The sequence below is a fragment of the Manis pentadactyla genome, chromosome 15 (genome assembly GCF_030020395.1).
Source record: "Manis pentadactyla isolate mManPen7 chromosome 15, mManPen7.hap1, whole genome shotgun sequence".
Taxonomy (NCBI): domain Eukaryota; kingdom Metazoa; phylum Chordata; class Mammalia; order Pholidota; family Manidae; genus Manis; species Manis pentadactyla.
Window position 1 is genome coordinate 42,637,720 of NC_080033.1, and position 21,366 is coordinate 42,659,085.

At 46.9% G+C, this 21,366-nt stretch overlaps 1 long non-coding RNA gene across 1 annotated transcript; it reads right to left on the bottom strand.

Annotated features, from left to right (window-relative positions):
• Positions 1–3,132: 3,132 nt before the first annotated feature.
• Positions 3,133–19,604, bottom strand: LOC130681044 (uncharacterized). Its single transcript, XR_008994084.1, has 3 exons — positions 19,138–19,604; positions 10,482–10,599; positions 3,133–3,758 (listed from the first exon to the last, which is right to left on the bottom strand). It is a non-coding gene; the product is annotated as an uncharacterized LOC130681044 (long non-coding RNA).
• Positions 19,605–21,366: the final 1,762 nt, after the last annotated feature.

Genomic DNA, 21,366 nt, shown 5'->3' on the forward strand with positions numbered 1-21,366 from the left:
GCGACGGTATCATCAGATCCTCACCAGATCAGAGGGATACTCCAAACATGGAGTCTCTCTGGAGCTTTGGAAAATGTGAGTGGTCTCAGGATGGTCCACCTGCCAGGATGAACCTCCAGAGCCGTCCCCTTCACAGTTTATCACTTCCAGACGTAGACTACTCTATTTAGGGCGGACTTAAAATGTCCTCACACAGACTACACTGATTCAATAAAATTAAGAGAGAAGGTGCTGTGGTTCCCCACCAGAGTTGCCCATCGTCTAAAATGAGAGCCCAGATAGTCTCTACCTCCTGGTACACCTCCTCTGCAACACCCCCAGTAAACAATGTCCCATCTTTGCTTATTCAAGGTCAGTGACAGGGAGCCCCCTCCTGAGGAAGGTTATCTCTCGTTGCTAGAAAGTTCCTGGACACACTGTATCAAAGGTTGCCTCCCAGACGTGGTTCCTTACTGTGGGTCTCATCAGGCTAAGGACACTTGTATATTTCCTCCCACTCTGAGTAGAACTAAATTGTCTTTTAGTAACATCTCTGTACAGTGTTGATGTTGTTTTTCACCTGGGCTGCCGCTGAGCCCACGTATCCTTTCATGGTGGTCGGATAGTCCTGATTTGCCTTTTTGAGGGAGTGGAGGGTAATGATTAGGTTATCACTCTGTGTTATGTCATTTTGTCATGTTTTTTTAATTCATATTAAAATGGGCTCTCATTCCTACTCTGTGAAGTCACTCGGGCCCCTCACTCTGCCTTAGAGCACTTGTAACGTCCTCCCAGAGTGACTTTGAAATGTGATGAGCTTCTCCTCACATTCCTACCAGCTACACATCCAGAGTCCCAAGGGGAAAGCCTACCCTTGAGCAGAACACCTTTCCACTGCTTGGGTCATCTACAGGCCCCTTAACCTCTTGGTTTTTTGAAGTCTTACTTGTAAAATCACAAAGTTTCTATGAATTACCATCTGGGGCAGGGCAAGGTTAAGAAGAACTTGTCTTTGCTTTTATTTTTCCCACCTGGAGTGCCTTCCCTCTCCTCTCCATAGGTCCCAAGTCCCCTTGCCCTTCAGGCGCACTGCCAAGGAGCCTTCCCTGATTCCCTAGTCCACACAAATCTCTGTCTTTCCAACTGTGGGATCCTTAGGCTCAGTGCCAAACACCCTGGCTGTCCCTTAGGTTAATCTTGCCCTTCAAGCCAAAGTCAGAATGTGGGTCTCTTGCCCTCCCGTGCCATCCCACAGGTACATTCCTCAGGAAATGGCAACTTGACTAAGGCATGGATACGGAGAGCTAGATGGAAGGGCCAGGTAGGGTGCCCCTCTGCCTCCACCCTGCTCTCTTCCACAAGAGAGCCTGAAGCCTGCCCCTCAAGTTGCAAGATTCCGTACGTGACCTCACTGGGTATCGATGACCTCACTGTTGTCGTGGCAGCATGACTACGCAAACCCAGTGTTCTTGGAGAAGCACTCCTACAAGTTTGACACCAGATAGCAGTCTGGCTGCCTGAGAATGTCTCACCAGATCTACATCCAGTGTAACTTCTTCTCTGCGCCCTGGGAGGGCAGCGCTACAGGTAGGCCGAGGCGGGACATCCGTACAAGAGTCATTGGTGGGCACACAGCCTCACCTGGCTGCCACCAGGCTTCTCCTTTCGGGCTGCCCCAGAGTACGTCAGAACTTCCATAGCTGTTAACGAATACCAGTGTTCCTGCTCACTGCTGAGGGCAAGTGAAGTGTCATCCCTGGGCAAGCGTTCAGAAAGTTCCTAATCTTTATAAATGTAGCCTTCCCTCCACCTTTGGGCTACAAGTGCTTCCTTCCAGACCCTTGGGGAAATGGCAAGTGAATGATCCTGAGGTAGGAATGAGGCTGGCCTGTTCTCGGACCAGCAGAAGAGCCAGTGTGGTGATTGGCCTCTTAGCAAAAGTCAAGAGCATTTCTGTGTAAACGGAGCAGTTTGAGGAAGAGCTGTTGAGGGACACTCATAACCTCACCTTCCAACCTGGGCCCCTTCACCATGCTGTCCACATGGGTGCCCTCAGACACATCCCAGACTGAGCCTCTATGTAGCGGGCAAAAGGGTGTCATACCGATGGGAAGAACAGAAGAGTCAACGGGAGTGATAAAGGGACACTGAGGCTGAGGAAAAGACGTCTCAGAGGTTGCGCTGATGTGGGCCTAGACTAGGTACCCATATTCTGGCCTGAGCCTCCTGGTCACTCTGCTTTGGGATTGGGCCTTTTTCGAATCTACATGAACGTATCAGAGGGCTAGAGTTCAGCGTCGTTGAAAAAGGCAATACAAATGTGGCACAAAGGGAGAGGGGTTCTTAACTGATTCGTGTAAGATTATTTTTTCCAAAACTTGAAAGATATTTCCACTAATACAGCCTCAGAAGTGACAGGCTTTAACAAATGTTTCCTCTGTTGTGGAAGGGAGAGATGGAGGGCATCCTGATTGCAATCAATTTCAGGTTGAGTTTTTTCCTGGGAATGGGGAACAGATTTCCTGGTCTCCTGCTGCCACAGGCTCCACGGAATTGCTTTTGCAGCCAACATTGCTTCTCTAGGGGATTCATAGAGGTGATAGCCCAAGTCTGGGTTTTAGATGCCAAGCAGATTGAATGGCTTCAGCCAGAAACTGAGAGAGACATGGCAGAGGGAAGGTTCTGGCAGGACACTGTGTACAGGAAGAGTGACTGATCAGCTCTGGTTTTCTTTGCAGCAGCAGCAGCGGCTTCCCCTTCAGCTACACCCATTTACTACCAGCTAATAAATGAAGGGCATGTTGAAGCCCAGTTCCACTGGAACGGTCAGATCATCCCCGTCGTTGGTGGCTACCAAGCCTATGTGACAGCACCCACGCCCACCCCAGCCAAGGTGGAAGAGAAGCCATTCCCCAGGCGGGCTCGCAAGAGGGTTCATAGCTCAGACGACACTGATGAAGAACAGGGTTGCACCCCGCCCAAAATTAGGCGGCTGGAACCCAGTGCCAAGCCGCTGCCCACACAGAAGCCTGCTCGCACAGCCATGTCTAAGAGAAGGGCACGCCGTTAGGAGCCTTCGTGCAGTGGTCCCACTTCCCAACCCCACCACCACCTCCCACCCCATATGAACTCTGATTTTGTTAGAATAGTGACTTTGTTTAATAAATTTATCATTATTGTAATAATTTATTGGCTGCAGTAATGTATTTATTAGTCACCTACCGTTAATTAAGAGTGCCAGCTTTTCCAAGGGCCAGTGTGCTGCGTTGTCTCAGTGCCCGGGGAGCTTCTGCCAGGCGCACCCACATGATGTGTGTCCTTGTGTCTTGCCCCAGTCCAGTCCTGGGGCCACCTGGCGGTGGGGACATGCCCTGGTCGGGGCAGAAGGATTCCGGGCAGCAGGCCCCGTGCCCACCTCCCGGGGTTGTCACCATCTGTCCCAGGCTGAGTCCACATTCCCATCCTCGCATGCTTTGGTGCCGGCCCGCCACTGCCCTGGTTAATGCAGCAGCCGGGAGCCAGAGCTTCCATGCAGCTCCAGGCTCCACCTGCAGCCAGGGCCCAGCGGAGGGGTGGGGGAGCCAGGGAGGTGACGGGCAGGAGCAAGCAGCTGTTGCCTGGCTGGGACGCGACTCCATTTTCTTTTCCCAAACGGTGATGTCTCCTGTTTGGAAAGCACTCAGACGTCTATTTTCTCTGGGGGAGCTTGTAAGGAAAGGCTGTGCTCTTGGCCCCTTGGTGGTGAGCTTCAGGCGGTCTGCAAAATATGGCGGTCAGGCCTGCGGGCGTGGAGAGAATCTCAGTGCCGGCGCCTCCCCTCCCCACTGCCCTCCCTGCATCTCCAGGATCAGCCCTCTTTCAAGCTCGTTCCAAAGCCCTTCCCAGAAACCAGGTCTGTGCTGTGCACCCTCTGGGGATTGCAGACCTTTTAACATGGATACATGTCTCCCCAGCTAGACTGTGAGCTCTCAGAGAGCAAGACCTGTGCTGGTTATTCATCTGCCTAGCAAAGGGCTTTGCACACAAATGCAGCTGGCATTGGTGGGAAGGGTGTGTGTGTGCACGTGCTCTGCAAACCCGGGGCAAGCAAGGCCATGGCTGAGCCTAAGCAGAGTGGGACTGTGGAGCCCCGGCTGCTGGCCTGGATTTCTCCTCCAAACCTAAGCTTGGTGGCCTCTCGAGGAAGAGACCCTGTACCCAGCCCACAGGCCAAATGCACACAGTCCTCACTCTCAGCTCAGGTCACCCTGGTGGGGCGTCCCGGTCCTCAGAGTACCCTGGCCACGTGTCCCCCGTGCATCGCCCAGTGTGTAGACCGAAGCAGTGCTCAGGACAATCGTGTGCAGCTCTGGGCTTCCAGCTCTTGCGTGAGCAATTATGGGACGAGGTGGCTCTGTGTGGTGGGAAGCCTTTTCCTATGGAATCGTGGGGTGTCGGAGCATCTGTACTCTGCCTTCATCAGTGGCGCAGTGAGCCTGAGTGTTGGCCAGCCCGAATCATTTGGCCTTCTAGGGGACCTCCACCCGTCCTTCCTGAGCAGGCTCCACGGAGACAGCTCGGGGCTGCCTGAGTGGGACTGCACAAATGACCGACAGACTTTGGGGAAACGGAATTAAATGTATTGGGTAAGGCTGGGAGGATAAGAAGACCGGGAGCTTTCACTGAATTTGCGTAGGAGAGTAAGAGGCGCCGTGTCTGTCAACCCTGGAAGGAGTGGTAAAACCATGCCAGTTGTCAGCAGGCTCCCAAACGGCATCCGCGAACTCAGTCCCCTCCACCAACTGGCCTCAGCCGTGAGAACAAGGGTTTGGGGCTGGTGCTTATGCAGGTCACTGGTGTAGTGACACAGTCATGAAAGACATGACCGCAGACTCGTGGAGCCAGTCATGACCCTCTATTTACTGCCCTGAAAGTTACAGACTCCCCAACTGACTGGAGAACCCATTACATGGCACCAGCTCTGGGCCCGACCCGGAGCTGAGGGCAGCTCTCCACTCTTCCGGGTCCCAGTGACGTCCCATCCCCTAAGGGTGGGTGTGTCCACATGACATGAGGCAGGCCAAGTGCTGGGTGTGGGGCCGGCAGAGCGGGGCTCGGATGGGTGGTCACCACGTCATCTCCCTCAGCCCCGTTTGCTCAGGTAGAGGAAGGGCCGTGGCCTGCACTGCAGGTGACTCGGCTCCTCCTGCTCCTCACCCTTGGGAATGAGCTCGCCTCCTAGTGAACAGCGAATGCCCGGTGATGCCCACACCCCCTCTGCTCTTCCCTATGCTTTGTCTCAACCTTACTTGTGAAGGAGGGTGTAGCCTGGAGTTACTTCTGGGCTTGAGCTGTAGCCCCATGGAGCTGTGATCGTTGTTCCTAGGGCCAGGACAGGGTTCTTGGGAAAATGAGTGGCTGTCCCTTCCCCAGGGCTGTACCGGTCATGGAGGAGCCACCTTCCCTTATAGAAGCGGGTTGGTTCACAGAGACACTTGCTGCCCTACATTGCCAAGAAACATTACCCAAGTTCATGGGCTTGGCATCCCACAGTAAAGTCAGTCTTGTCCAGGGCAAAAGGCTGTCCCCCTCGGATTTTGCTTTATTAGGAATGCCCACCACAGTCACTTATTTGCTAAATGGACTTTGGTGTGTGAGGCAGTACACATCTACGTTGCTTAAAACTCCTTGCAGGATCAAACTTGGCTGAGTGTGAACCAGCCGGAGGCGGTGTGGCCCGGCCCCTTGGCTGCCCTGAAGGCAGCCCGGCAGAGCATCTCCCCCAAGGATGCAGGCAGGAGTTCGATGTGTCATCCCCTCCTGCCCCACGAGGGGCCTGGACTCCCTCACTGCTAGAGGCCACGTCACACCCACAGATGGGGCCCAATAGGAGAAGTCTGGACAGGAAGGGCCAGTGCCCAGCTCCCAGGCTTCAGCGCCCTAACACCACGCTGGGCGTGTCTCCTGTGGCTGGGGACTCTGCAGTGGGGAGGACCCAGGTCACCCTGGCCTCAGCCTCACCCAGGGAGCCGTGGTGGTTTCCCAGGCCAGTCTCTGCCGTCAGCCCTGAGATGGTGCAGGCACAGGAGCCCGTTGCAAGACGCTGAGTGGCCCAGCTCCTCTCTCTCAAACCTAACTCTCTTCTTCCCTTTCCCTATCTCCATGTCTCTCCCTCTCGCTGTCTGTCTTGCTTTCTTCCTCCCCGCCTGGGGCTGTAGAACCGCATGCATGAGTCTCTCATGCTCTTCGACTCCATCTGTAACAACAAGTCCTTCATCCACACCTCCATCATTCTCTTCCTCAACAAGGAAGATCTCTTTGCTGAGAAGATCAAGAAGTCACCTTTGACCATGTGCTTTCCTGAATACGCAGGTGGGTGTCACGGTGGTCCTGTGCAGGAGGAAACCCACCCCTACCAGGGACCTGCCTCTGGCAGGAACCAGAGCCCAGTGCCGGGCAGCAACCAGCTGATGACAGACGTCACTGCAGGCATGGGGCTGGGATGTGTGGGAGGAGTGCTAGGGCGTGACCAGGTTTGGCCATTCTGCAGACACCACCCGGGGTGCAGTGGGAAATGGACTCTCCTGATCCATGTGTTGTGGACCAGGTGACTCAGGGGTGACATGGCAGGAATCAGAAGGCCTGACAGGACCGCAGGGTCCCCCTGCTCCTTTCCTCCTGGACACCTAGGAAAGCACCCCTGTCCTCCCTGCTTCTCACCAGTGGCCACCACTGATCCCTGCCCTGGAGAGCGTCTGGGCCACACAGCACCTTGACATGAATTACAAAGGGTGGACACATGACCTGGGAGTGGGGCCAGGGACACTTTTCAGCCCCTCCCCGCTTTCTGTGCTACCTGCTCTGGGGCACTGTGTGCATCTGTTCTGCCTGTGCGCAGCCAGATCTCACCCCGTTCCCAGCTGCCGGCCTCCCCTCCCCTCCCCACTCCATTGCCCTTCCCCTCTCTCCATCCCTGGTCTTTCCCCACATCAGACCACTCCTACTCTGCAAGCGTCCTGCCTGCCTGTCTGACTTTCTTCCACCTTCTCCAGGGCTCCTTCCCACCTCTGACTCCCCGGGGGTGTGGCACAGACCCCCACTACAGAGCTCTTTCTGAATGGGCGGGTGAGATGTGGGGCTGTGTCTGGCAGCTGAGGGAGGGTGGCTGTGGCAGGGGGCTGGCTCTGAGCTGCCACTGAAGGCTAGAGCAGTGCTGATTGGATGCCACAGCCCAGCCTTTGCCCTTCTGAGACAGGGGAGCTTCTAGAGGCCCCTGGGCTGACAGTACAGGAGGACTTGTCACAGGTTGGATCAACCAGGATCCCACGCACTGTGACAGTCCCAGAGAGGGAAGAGCACGGGCTTGGCCCAAGGGCTACAACAGGTCCCCAAACCCAGCCAGATTTCAGGAGGATGGGTGCTGGCCCCTCCACTCTTCTCCACTACAGTCAGCCTAGGGCCCAGGACAGGGAGGGCCTTGCGGCTTATTGTGAGAACAACCTGTCTCCTCGCCGATGCTCAGGCTGCCTGTGACTCTGCAAGGCTCCTACCCAATTCCGGGGTGCATGGTGAGGGCAGAGGGTGCAGGCTCTCAGGTCCAACAGACGTCAGACAGTCTCCAGTGGACAGGTGGGCTGAAGCAGCCTCAGGCGGAGCACCTGCAGCTTTGGGCAAGTGAATCCCCTGAGCCTCATTTTCCTCCGCAGAGCATGGCTGTGGGGACGAATGTGGAGAACAGAGCCTGGGGCCAGGTCCACACACCTGTGGCTATTGTCCTCTTTAGTACCATTCAGAGAAGGGAAACCAAGGAAGGGGAAATTGGCCGTGGAGGAGATGGATCCTGCAGGGTGGAATGAGGCCAGGAGGGCGCAAAGCAGGCCTGAAAGGTCCAGCCCACAGCTGCTCTGGGCAGAACTGGGATGCAGCGCCCCCTCTTGGCAGTCACTGCTGACCTCGAGATGAAGCCCCCCAGGGACCAGTTCAGGTCTTTAGTAAGTTGTGGTGACCAGGGGGACTCAGCAGCTACAAACTCCAGCAGATCCTCCCAGGGTCAGGCACAACCCCAAAGACCTTGTCCCCGTTTGGGACGTGACCTCCCGAGCGGCCAGTCTCACCGCTGTGTGGTGTGGAGCCCTGGATGCCCCCAGAGAAAGTCGGTCTGTGCCTGGGAAATGTGTGTTTCCCAGGGTCTCCAGAGGGATCAGGTTTGAGTTCAAACAACAACACAATGGATGACAAATGGTCGGCAGTGCAGTGTCCCCATGTGGTGCCAAGGCTTAAGGGGCACAAAACACGCTAGAGGGGTGAGGAAAGTACATGTTCCATTTGGGCTCTAAGGGAGACCAGCTCGGCAGAGAAGGCCTGAGTGAGGCATGCCCTCCCACCGGGATGGGCACCCTTGTGGGCACTCCCAGGCACATGTCCCCCTCCTTGGTGCCCTGTCTTGACCTTCTCTAGACAGGAAGCTCCTTGATGGGAGTCTATTCTGGTGCTACGTCCAGTCTGTGAGTGGCCATCAACCTGATAGGTTCACTAGAATCACCACTAGTGGCTTGGGGCCCAGGCAGAGCGGGGTTGAAGAGGAGCCTCCGCCCTGCGGACCTCAGCCCTTTCCTCCAGGGTTGTGCCCACCACCTACCCCTGGCTCCTCACATTTGTTAATCTGGCTGCAGAACCTTGCCAGTAACGAAGTCCCAGCCGGCCCCTGTGGCTCACACCTTCCACTTGGAGAAAGTGGCAGGGGCTGCTGGGAGGGGCAGACATCCCACACCCTCAAAAAAGATTACCACACTGGCCAGATCCTAGTGGCACTGGGGAAAATGGCACATCTTCTTTCGATGGGCTTTTAGACAATTCTGTGTTGGCCTATATTTCATGGTAATTGCAAGCTATCTGCCAGGCAGAGCCATGGGGTTTGGATTGCAGCTGGTTGCAAAACCCTCTCCAGCACCACAGGTATCCCCACCGGGCCCCAGTCACAATCAAGGGGACAGGCCGAGGGATGGCGGTAGCAGTGGCACCCCAGTTGGTACTGCACATGCCCCTGAAACTTCCCACCCAGGGGGCACCATTTCCCCCACATCCTGGCCACTCACCCATGAACCGGGAACAATTAGAGACACTCCCAGCCCTGCCCACCGGCTTCCTGTCCGAGGAAGCCCCCCAGAAAGGAGCGCAGGTCCAGCTGGACACCCAGTACACCCTGGGGGCACAAACAACTTCTTCGGTATTTTAAACATTAAAAACAAACAACCTTTGGCCCACTGTCATTTCTTTCCATACTATTAGGAGTACCCCCCCAAATATATGGTAATTGTTCAAATTATTTGAGCTCTATCCCATTCATCCACCTCATTCCTGTTACAAGTATTTGTTTACAGAGCATCAAGTGGTTAAAATAGAAAGGGGGACGGGGACAGCACAGCAGTTAGGTACACAAGGTAAGTAAGTATACGTGGCACTTTAAGATAACATGGAAATGAGGAGGCATCTATAAGGTGACAGGCAAATATGATTTAGTACATAAAACTAGAAAAAAAACTGGATTTCCATACTCTGGGAACATATCAAAAACAGAAAAATTTATGAATAGCTATAGTTACTCAACTCTCAACTCAAAGTATATAGGGCTTCAGGTTTCTGAACTGGAATAAATGCAGTACAATTACAGCCATTAGATGGATTAAAACAGTTCTTGGGAAAGGTAAGGGTAAAGAGTTTTAACTCAAATTGAACCCAAATAACAACACAATTAATACCTGCTTATACCAAGATTTACCTTTGCAGGACCTGTGTCCTGTATTTCAAAGAGAAATTAATCATAAAAACGGCACCCCCATTATCTGTTCCTTCTAACACAAATGCAGTGTTCTAACTACTCAAAATTAAATGCATGTTTTTTCCTTAACAATGCACACATGCCTAAGCACACACACACGCACAAACACACACACCCCACTCAGTTTCTGATTAGATTTAACTAGCAATCAATTGTGCCAGCAGCATGTTAGGTTAAATGAGAATGGAGTGCTCTATTAGACTACTTCCTGGTGCCACTAACGCAGCCAAATACTTCCTAGAAATTGATGAATAGGTTTCAGCAAATAGTACTCTAAGTTTTCCCCAGCACTTTGCCAACGAGTACAAGCAAGTTACAGAAATGTGGAAAAGAAATAGTAAAATTATTTGAGAACTAGCAAAGAAAGCAAGAGGAACTTACAACTAATGTCTCTGTTCCTTGGATTAAGCCCAAAGAAGGAAGAGAAATCTGTTCTCATAATTACAATGATCTAAAAGTGCAGGTTGGAATTGCTTTCTTAAATTCAGTCTCACACAGCACTCTGAAAATAACCCAAAATAACTATACCTCCAAAGCTGAGCCTCCCCTTCTCTTAATATCTGAGGAAGAACAGAATTAAACTAAATCTGAAATTCCTAAATCTGCTGGTCAACAAAGGGCCAGGGCCTTCAGCCTGGGTTGCACGCTCAACACACTACCAGTCCTGGAGCCTGGCAGCCCCTACCTGAATGTCTGTGTCCTCCACAGGCTCAAGAGGCTCAAAGGGAGTGGCCGCACTGAGACTCTCCAATCGCTGGGAGATGTGGGATATGTCAAGTCCCTGAGACCCAAGGAGAACTGACCTATACGAGGACACAGGGCAGAGAGAAAAAAGTAGGATTAGGACATCTAATGATTCATAAAACACTAGAGAGTACTATTCATTCAAAACTTCCTATATACTGCACCCAGATGCTTTTACATGGTTGTTTTATTATCTTTCCATACTAAAGATTTACTCCCTAGAATAACAGACACAACATTGCATTTTGTAGTAAGAGAGCTCTGATCATGTCTGAATTAGAGGAAGGGACTTGTCTAGAATAAAGTGGTAGTATGTCAATAAAATGATAGGTCAGATTCTCCAAGCATTTTACAGTAAAGAAAATAATGAGGTAGATGTTATTCTCAATCCCTAACTAGGGTGCAAAGAAGTTACCCAACTTATCCAAAGTCCAGAGCAGTAGTCATCAAGCTCCAGGACATAAACTCTTAGGAAGCATCACCCTATATTTACAGCCTCTGTAAAGACATACAGTGAACCACAAAATTTTAGGAGTTTTATGAATAAACTAGTCCAAACTTTATTCATTCGTTGAGGCAACTAAAAGGCCAGGGTAATCAGCAACCGCAAATGGAGGTCAAACCAGAATCCAAGGCAGTTCCCCGTGGTTTCTCTCCAAAAGCCAAAAAGCATTTGCAGTACATCTCAAGTCCCCCCTTAAGAGGGGGAATGCAGGAGGCTGTCACCTGACTAACAAATGCTTTTGAAGAGAGATGGGACTAGTACAGCTGGCTTTATTTCTACTTACCCGGGACAATGTAAAAATGGAAGAATTAAAAGAAAAAAATCACAGATTTTCATTTATATCTAGAATACTCTCTGGAAGAAAAAAATTTAGGGAATTAGATTAAATGTTTAGACTTTTGCTTTTGGACTAGGATTTAGTACCCTCAAATCCCACTGACAGTTTGTGTTCATTCTCAGGAACTTAGAAGCGGCTCGACCCCTTGGCAGCACAAGTAACTCTAACACCTACTGGTGGGACACCTAAGATTTCCAATCCTGAACTAACAGACTTAATGGAGAAGAGAAAGGCCTTCTCATGTTTATTTCTGTTCTACTAAATACTACTGAAGTAGATGATGTGCACCCAGAGGGCTGCCCACTGTAGGTCTGTGTGTCTTATGTGTAGACAGGTCAACTAGGATGCCATCCCTGGGGCTTCCCCGCCAGGCTACCATGTCAGATATCTTGTTTCTCTCTTTTAATAACCTTTAACAGCTAAATTTCTAACACAGTGGTTCCCAGCCCTGGTTGCACATCAGAATCACCAAGGCAACTTTATTCCCAAAGATTTTTTAAATTAAGAAAAAAAAAAAGCTTTAGTTCCACCATTGTGGAAAGCAATATGGAGGTTCCCCAAAAAACTAAAAATAGAAATACCATTTGACCCCGGAATCCCACTCCTTGGAATTTACCCAAAGGATACAACTTCTCTGTTTCAAAAAGACATAGGCACCCCTATGTTTATCGCAGCACTATTTACAATAGCCAAGATATGGAAGCAACCTAAGTGTCCATCAGGTGATGACTGGACAAAGAAAATACACAATGGAATACTCTTCAGCCATAAGAAAGAAACAAATCCTACCATTTACAACAACATAGATGGAGCTGGAGGACATTATGCTCAGTTAAACAAGCCAGGTGGAGAAAGACAAGTACCAAATGATTTCCCTCATTTGTGGAGTATAACAACGAAGCAAAACTGAAGGAACAAAATAGCAGCAGACTCACAGACTCCAAGAAGGAACTGGTGGTTATCAAAGGGGAGGGGTGTGGGAGGGTGGGTGGGGAGGGAGGGAGAAGGGGATTGAGGGGCATTATGTTTAGTACACATGGTGTGGGGGAATCATGGGGAAAACAGTATAGCACAGGGAAGGCAAATAGTGAATCTGTGGCATCTTACTACACTGATGGACAGTCATCGCATTGGAGTATGGGTGGGGGCTTGATAATATGGGTAAATGTAGTAACCACATTGTTTTTTCATGTGAAGCCTTCATAAGAGTATATATCAATAATACCTTAATAAAAATGAAAAATAAAAAATAAAAAATAAAGCTTTGCTGAGATACAACTTGCTGCCATATAATTCACCTACCGGAAGTGTTCAATAGCTTTTAGTATATTCACAGGGTTGTACAACATCACCACAATCAATTTTACAACATTTTCATCACCCTCCAAAATAAACCCACTACCATCAGCAGTCACTCCCCCTATCTTCCCAGACACAAGCAACCAGTCAGTAATCTATTTCCTCTCTCTATTGATTTGTCTATTTTAGACATTTCATATAAATGGGATCACTCAAAAGGTAGTCTTTTGTGAGTGGCTTCTTTCACTTAGCAGAATGTTTTCAAAGTTCATCATATTGTAGCAGGTATCAGGTACTTCATTTCTTTTTATTACTGAATAGTATTCCATTATATAGATATGCCTCATTTCCTATTTATGAATGTATCCATTCATCAGTGGATGGGTATTTGCATTATTTCCACTTTTTGGCTATTATGAAAAATGCTGCCATTCATGTAAAGGTTTTTGTGTGAACATGTTTTCATTTCTCTTGGGTATATACCTAGGAATAGAACTGCTAGATCATATGGGAAATCCGTTTAGCCTTTTGCAGAACTGCCAGACTGTTTTCCAAAGCAGCTATACCATTTTAAGCTCCCACAAGCCATGTCAAGCGTTCCAGATTTTTCCATAGCCTAGCCAACACCTTCATTACCTTTTTGATTACAGCCATCTTAGTGAAAACCCCTCTTGAACCATTATGGAGGGAAAAAAACCTCTTAATACAAAATTAAAACAGTAAACTTGTACCCATCAGCCAGCTTCCACAACTGTCATGTTGTAGCCAGTGCTGTTTCATTAACATCGCTACCCACTTTCCCTTCTCCAACACCCAAATTATTTCAAAGCCAATCCAAGATATTCCCCCCAATTACTTCATAATTTTAAAATCTGTGTTTGTTTGCAAGGGATACAAATAAGGGCACTACTTGTGAATGATTGACAGGCCTCCCAAATCTCTTTTAATCTACAGGTTTCCCTTTCATCACCTCATCTTTTTTTTTTTTTTTCGTCTCTCTCTCTCTCTCTCTCTCTTACAATTTCTTTGTTGGAGACTCTGGAATATGTGCCCTACAGACTAATCAAACTAGTGCTACTCAAACTTCAAATGTGCATGTGAATTACCTGGGAAGCTTGTTAAAATATAGATTCTGATTCATGTATCAGTATTTCATTTCTCTTCATTATTGAATAGCATTCCATTATATGGATGTGTCACACTTTGTATTTATGAATGTATCTGGGATGGGGCTGAAGATTCTCCATTTCTAAAAGCTCCTAAATTGATGTTTATGTTGTTGATCCATATAGACTACACTCAGAGTAGCAAAAATGGAGATTCCCACAGGTTTTACTCATTGCAACCTCATGATGTCATTTAACATATTCCTCTGGCCTCTGTATTTCCTATAAATTGAAAATGAGCTCTAAAGTTTTGATAGGATTCTTGTGGCATTATTTTTTTATTAGATCATTCCAGGCTTTCATCAAGAGCTATATGAACAACTGGTAATCTCTTTCTGGAACTTAGCAGACACTGAGGATTTGTTATTTAGATTCACTAATTCCTCAGAGGTTGGAAAATGGTGGTATATTGTATCTTTATTAACTGGAATATTTCCTGTCAGAGAAATTCTGACTGAGGAAGCTCTATGGTAGATCCCTTTGCCTCCTGACTGACTCCATTTGCTTCCGCATGGGGTCCTGCATGGCATACCCTGCCCGTTCCTAGAGAACATGACAGTCATCCCCATGTCTGTAAGTCTGACCATACCCAATTAAAGCAAATCCCAGGTACTTTTAAAACACTTTCTTCTTTTTATCAGCAGGTATGTAAACACATTTGTATCACCTGCTTTTACACAGTTTTATTGAGATATGATTCACATACTATATAATCACTCATTTGAAGTGTGTAATTCAGTGGTTTTTCAGTACAGAGTTGTGTAACCATCACTCTATAATTGACTTTAGAACATTTTCTTCACCCCAAAAAGAAACTGCTACCCACCAGCAGTCACTCCCCATGTCCCCCAATCTACCCATTCCCTAGGCAACAACTAATCTACTTTCTAACTTGTAGACTTGCCTATTCTGGACATGGCACATAGTAGAACTCTACAATGTGTAGTCTTCTGTGACTGGCTTCTTTCACTTAGCATAATGTTTTTCAAGGTTCATCCATGTTGGAGTAGGTAGTTCATTCTTTCTTGTTGCAAACAGTACTCCATTACATGGATATGCTATATTTTATTTATCAGTTCACCAGCTGATGGACACGTGGTGGTTTCCACATTTTGGCTATTATGAATAATGCTGCCATGAAGACTCATGAACTAGTTTTGGGTGTGGACAACTATTTTCCTTTCTCTTGGGTATATACTTAGGAGTGGAAGGGCTCAGTTGTATGGTAATTCGACATTTAACTTTCTAAGGAACTGCCAGACTGGTCTCCAAGGGGGCTGCACCACTTTGCATCATACCAACAGTATATGAGAATTTCAGCTTTTCCCAGATCCTTGCTAACATTTGTCACTGTCTTTTTTATTATACCTATCCTAGTGTGTATGAAGCGTGTGAAGCACATTATTGTTTTTGACTCACATTTCCCTGATAGCTAGTGATGTTGAACATCTTTTCATTTGCTTATTGGACACATACATTGTCTTTTGGAGAAATGTCTATTAGGATCTTTTGCTCATCTTTAAATTGCGTTGTCTTTTTATTATTGAGTTTTAAGAGGGTTTTTTTTGTTTGTTTTTTGTTTTACATATTCTGGATACAAATCCTTTATCAGGAACTGCACTTCACAGATACTGCCTTTTTTTACAAATTGAAGGTTTGTGGCAACTCTGCATGAAGGATGCCTATCGGCACCATTTTTCCAACAGCATTTGCTCACTTCATGCCTCTATCACAGTTTGGTAAGTTTTGCAATATTTCAAACTTTTTCATTATTATATTTGCTATAGTGATCTGTGATCAATTTGCTGAAGCTCAGATGATGGTTAATATTATTTAGTAATGAGGTTCTTTCTAATTAATGTATGCACCTTTTTTTAGACATAATGCTATTGCACACTTAACTTTATATACACTAGAAAACCAAAAAATTCATTTGCCTCACTTTACTGCGATATTTGCTTTACTGCAGTGGTCAGGAGCTGATTATCTCTGAGGTATAATGGGCAAATATTTTCTCTCATTCTATGGGCGATTTTCTCTCTTTCTGGAGAGTGTCCTTCGAAGCACAAAAGGTTTTAATTCTGATGAAGTTCAATTTATCTATTTTTATTCTGTCACTTGGGCTTTTAGTTTCATACCTGACAAGGCTTTGCCTAACCTAAGGTCAGGAAGATTTATACCTGTTTTTATTTAAGAGTTTCAAAGTTCTCGCTCTTACATTTAGGTCTGTATTCCATCTGGAGTTAAGGTGTCCAACTTCATTCTCCTGCATGTAGATACTCCAGTTGTCTCAGCATCATTTTCAGTTGATCACAGACTCATGGGTTTATTTCTGGGCTCCTAATTCTATTCAAATGATCTGTATGATTATGCTTATGCCAGTACCATATAATTTTGATTACTATAGCTCTGTATTAAGTTTGAAATCAGAAGTATGAGTCTTTCAACCTTCTACATTTTAAAGATTGGCCATTCCAGGTCCCCTGCATGTTGATATGGATTTTAGGATCAACTTGTCAACTTCTGTAAAAGGCAGCTGGGATTAATGACATTCACTCTGTAGAATCATCTGGGGAGCACTGACATCTTAATAATTTTAAGTCTTCTGATCATGAATATTAGATGTCTTCTACCTGCTTTCTTAAATAATGAGTACTATGCACTTTTCTCCACCTTGCATTTTTTATTTTACTTAATGGTATATCCTAGAGTCACTTCATGGTAGTATATATTCTCATTCCTTTGTACTACTGAAAAGTATTTCACTATGTAGAAGTACCATTATCTAGCCAACCAGTCCCCTAGTGATGACATTTGAGCTGTTTCCAATTTTTGCTTTTACAAGTAATGCTGTAATGAATATCGTTCCACATACATCTTTTTGTACTTTTGCCAATGTATATTTGGGATAGATCCCCAGAATTAGGATTGCTGGGTCCAGGGCAAATTTGATAGATATTGCCAAATTCTGTCCCACAGGCACATCTCCACCAGTGATATGGGGGAATGTACTCAGTGTCCAGGTGGTTTTAAGGTATGCCAGGCTGAGAACCTCAGAATTTAAGATTTGGGTATTAGAATTATTAGAAGAGAAAGGTCATCAAGGTGGGTACAGCCCGCAGGAACTGTGCAGTGCACATACAGAAGCCATACAGGGAGGACTGATGAAGGAGGCAGGGTATGGGTGATTGTTACCAATAAAGGCTATACCAGAAATTTGAAGCTTCTAAGGGTGGAAAAATCCAGAAGTTCCCTGCCCTCTACCTGGCAGCTTCTCTTAAGCCAAAGTCCCCAAAGGATACATGGAGTCAAACACTCCCATGAGAGTATAAGAGGAGAGTAAGAAGACAAAAGGGGTTCTCAGTACACATGGGGAGTAGCAAAAGTCAGGGAGCTTGGGTTAAAGTCCCACCTGTCACCTACTGCTGAAAATCTTAGACATACCATTTTTCCAAGCTTCATCTTCCTCCTCTATTAAAACACGGAGAAAAACCCCTGCCTCTCCGACCTCTCAGGCTCATGAAGCCCGGTCAGGAGAATGCCTGTGATAATCCTTTGGGAACTAAAAAGCACTGGGCGAACATGAGGGATTCCAGCTGACCAGGCCAGATGTGAAGTCTGGCTCGGCCACTTGCTATCTGATGTTCCTCAATTATAAAAGAGATAATAACACTTATTTTGCAAGGTTATTTTTTTTTTTGTAGATAATTATTTTTTATTGAAGGGTAGTTGACACACAGTATTACATTAGTTTCACGTGTACTACACAGTGATTCAACATTTATATACATGATAATTCTATCAGCTATTACCATACCAAGTTGTTACAATATTTTGACTATATTCTTTATGCTATACATTACATCCAGTTACTTCTTTATTTTACAATTGGAAGTGTGTACTTTTTTTTGTGTGTGTGTGTGAGGGCATCTCTCATATTTATTGATCAAATGGTTGTTAACAACAATAAAATTCTGCATAGGGGAGTCAATGCTCAATGCACAATCATTAATCCACCCCAAGCCTAATTTTCGTCAGTCTCCAATCATAACGAACAAGTTCTTACATGGAGAACAAATTCTTACATAGTGAATAAGTTACATGGTGAACAGTACAAGGGCAGTCATCACAGAAACTTTCGGTTTTGCTCATGCATTATGAACTATAAACAGTCAGTTCAAATATGAATATTCATTTGATTTTTATACTTGATTTATATGTGGATAGCACATTTCTCTCTTTGTTATTATTGTTTTTAATAAAATGCTGAAGTGGTAGGTAGATACAAGATAAAGGTAGAAAACATAGTTCAGTGTTGTAATAGAGCAAATGTAGATGATCAGGTGTGTGCCTGTAGACTATGTGTTCAGTGAGATAAGCTTGGTATGTATGATTAACTGACTGAGGTTAGCTGACTAAAGGTCACCACTGCCGGTGTCCATGATTGTTTAACTTGTTTTTCTAGGCCTTACCCAGTCCCAGTTTTTTCCCTTTTCAAAGGACGCCAGAAAATGGCTTCTAGGCCCTTAAAATGGCTACTCTTATGCCAACCTATTTCTATTCTCACCTAGTGCGTTAGGCTCTACAGTCAGAGTCACATTAATTATCTAAAGTAAAATATCAAACTAACAATATAAGCATTCTTCAACAAAGATTAGTTAAAACTAAAAAGCCAGGAATAACCTGGCCTGGAATGTTTGAACATCCCCCAGATAAGAAAACACCTCAGCATAGCCCATGTCTTGTTTGTGTCAATTAAATGAGGCTATTGTAAAATTAACTTTCCAGGTGCTGCTTTTCCTCCTACAGCCCCTAATCTAGTAATATATAACCTGGGCACTTAATGTCACAGGCAGGCCCAGCCGTAAACAACATAGTGAAGGGCAGGAAGGATTCCATCTTAAAGATAAGAAATTAAGAAATAAAGTTCTTAATTTACTATTTAACAAACAGACAATAATAACTCAGCTCACCCTGAAAGAAAAACAAGCAGCCTTGATTGACACGCTCCCAAACCAAGAAACTGCTATTCGAAGAATCAAAGCAGTACATTTCTTATGCTGACTGCAAAATAGTCCGCAAACCCGATAAGAAACTTAGTGTCTCCTTAAAAATAAACATTTAGAGACCATTTGGTGGGTCTGCATCCCTAGTTCTTTGTCTCTCAAATGCCTATAAATACCCCTAGATAGCGCATCACCCCGGCCTCTCTTGTCCCCTCCTGGCATGAGCCGGGAGCTCTGTTCTTTCACTTTATCTCTAAATCAAAGCCTGTACCTTGCTCTCCTACCTTGACTGTTTGTGAAGCTCATTCTTCGGCTTCGTGAACAAGAACCCCGGCATCATATCCACAAGGGGCGAGCGAGCTGGAGGGCTCAGTCAGAAAGGTAACAGGCCTCGGAGTGCTGCAGCGGTGAGGGGGCGCCAATCCAGCCAACGATGGGCTAGCAGGGTAGGGGCTAGGTGGCGGCGTGGCGCCCTGCGGCCTAACGCTGTAGCTGGGGAGGGGCAGAGCCCGGAGGCCAAGGCTCCGCACGCAGAACGAGAGCAGACACGGGGCACACGCAGGGTACAGCCTGACGCTCTAATGGGGGACGGTGCGTCGGGGCGCTAGGTTGCGGGCGTCAGGCGTACCTGGCTGCCACGAAGCGAACGTTAACTGCGAGCAGCATGGCTCCGGGCGTGAGGACCGGAATCCGTCCAGCCGCGGTGCCGCGGGTTCAAGGACAAGACCTGGCCATACGAACGCGGCCAGATACTCCCTTACCTGGCACTGAAGCCGTCTCTCCACCCACGTCCCTGTAGTAAAACGCGGCCTCCGCTTCTCGCGCCGCTCGCCCGCGCTTCCTGATTGGCCAAGGCCAGCCTTCCCAGAAGGCCCCGCGCGGCGCGCCGCAAAATGAACTTTATGGAGACCCGCGGAAGTGAACAACGACACGGGAGGCCCTGGGGGCGGGGCCTTGGGCTCAGCTGTCACTCTTGGCACAAGAGCAGCAACAGCCCGCACACATCCACGTGGTTGGAGTCGGCTCCGCAGGGAGAAAACGTTTGCACAGTTGTCTGAGCGGATTTCTCACCCTCGTTGAGCGCCATCCTAGCGCCAGGTACTATTCTAGGCGCCCTAGATCCCTGCCCTAATGCAGTTCTCAGGCTGATGGGGGAAACGAAATATAATAAATAACTGCCAGTTTGTAAGGATGACTGTGACGAAAAATATAGGTGATGGGAGAAAGAATGCTTGCGTGGTCGGGGAAGGCCTCTCTGAGGAGGTGCGTCTGAGCTGACATATGAACGATGAGAAAGCCTTGCAAATGCCACAGACAGGAGTTTTGTTTTACCTGATGACAAGGTTGTGTAGCAGTGTGATTTGTGGAGCTATTTCAATTGACTACACAGTTTAGAAGTTTTCACTTTTAAAGGAGCTCAGAACCTTCCAAACGCCTTTGTCCGAGAGTTGTTCTCAAATATGCTCCCAGAGACCCTGTAAGACCAGACCCCTCTCCCTAAGTTGGGGATTTGCACACTCCTTCCTACTTAAAAGGGCCCTGGGATACAACAGGGAATCCTTACCTTCCCCCATTTAGTCCTGTTGGTATCCAAACACGTTTCAACAATGCAACCGTTTTTTAGAAGGAAATCTTTGATGGAGCCTTATAGATAAAACAGATTTTGCATGTCTTTTGTACTTGCCAAATACGTAACTTTATTTTTTTTGTCTTTACCTGACTGATCATCTTAAACAAATGCAAGCCTTTGAACTCTTGTCTGGTTAAATCATAGCACTTTCAGATATTTTTCCTGTTCAGATTAATTCATTAAATACATGGAATGTGCATTCAGTACATTAGACTGTATTAGCAGACAGAAGATCTCTAGTGCACATCTGCTATTGTCCCTTTGGGGACCCATTCTGCCCCTACACTTAGTCCCAGTGTTTTGATTGGTGGCATGTGACTCACGCCTAGCCAATCAGAGTTCTGCAGTGCCCTGGCCACTGTGGCTGGTTCAGGGATGGGTCTGTGACTCAGTAGAGTTAAGATGTTTCACTCCCTAAAATTAACCTTTAAAATTTTTGTTTGTTTGCTAGTCATAGTGGAAGGACCTGCCTGGGAACAAAGGCATTACAGAAGAGCAATATAGTGACAGAGAGGCTAGAATCCAGTGACACTATGTGAGCTGGACCAAGCTAAAGGTACCCCTATCCCTGAAATGTTCCATTGCATGAAGGGAAAAAACAACAACTTTTTGCTCAATTTCAGTTGGGTTTTCTGTCACTTGCAATCAAAAAAATCCTGAGGATGAAGGTATTACTTGAATCCTTGTAGCAACTCATGCAACATACTTATTACATCAGCAGGCCAGAATTCAGGAAGCTTTTCCCAAGTGAATGTGTTTGTCTCTCACATGGAATGTAAAATGGTACTTTCAACACTGTTAAGAAGAAAGTTTTCACCATCATATTACATTTCTTTCTATAAATTAAAAAAAATAACATTAAACTGTTCCATTTACAAAGGCA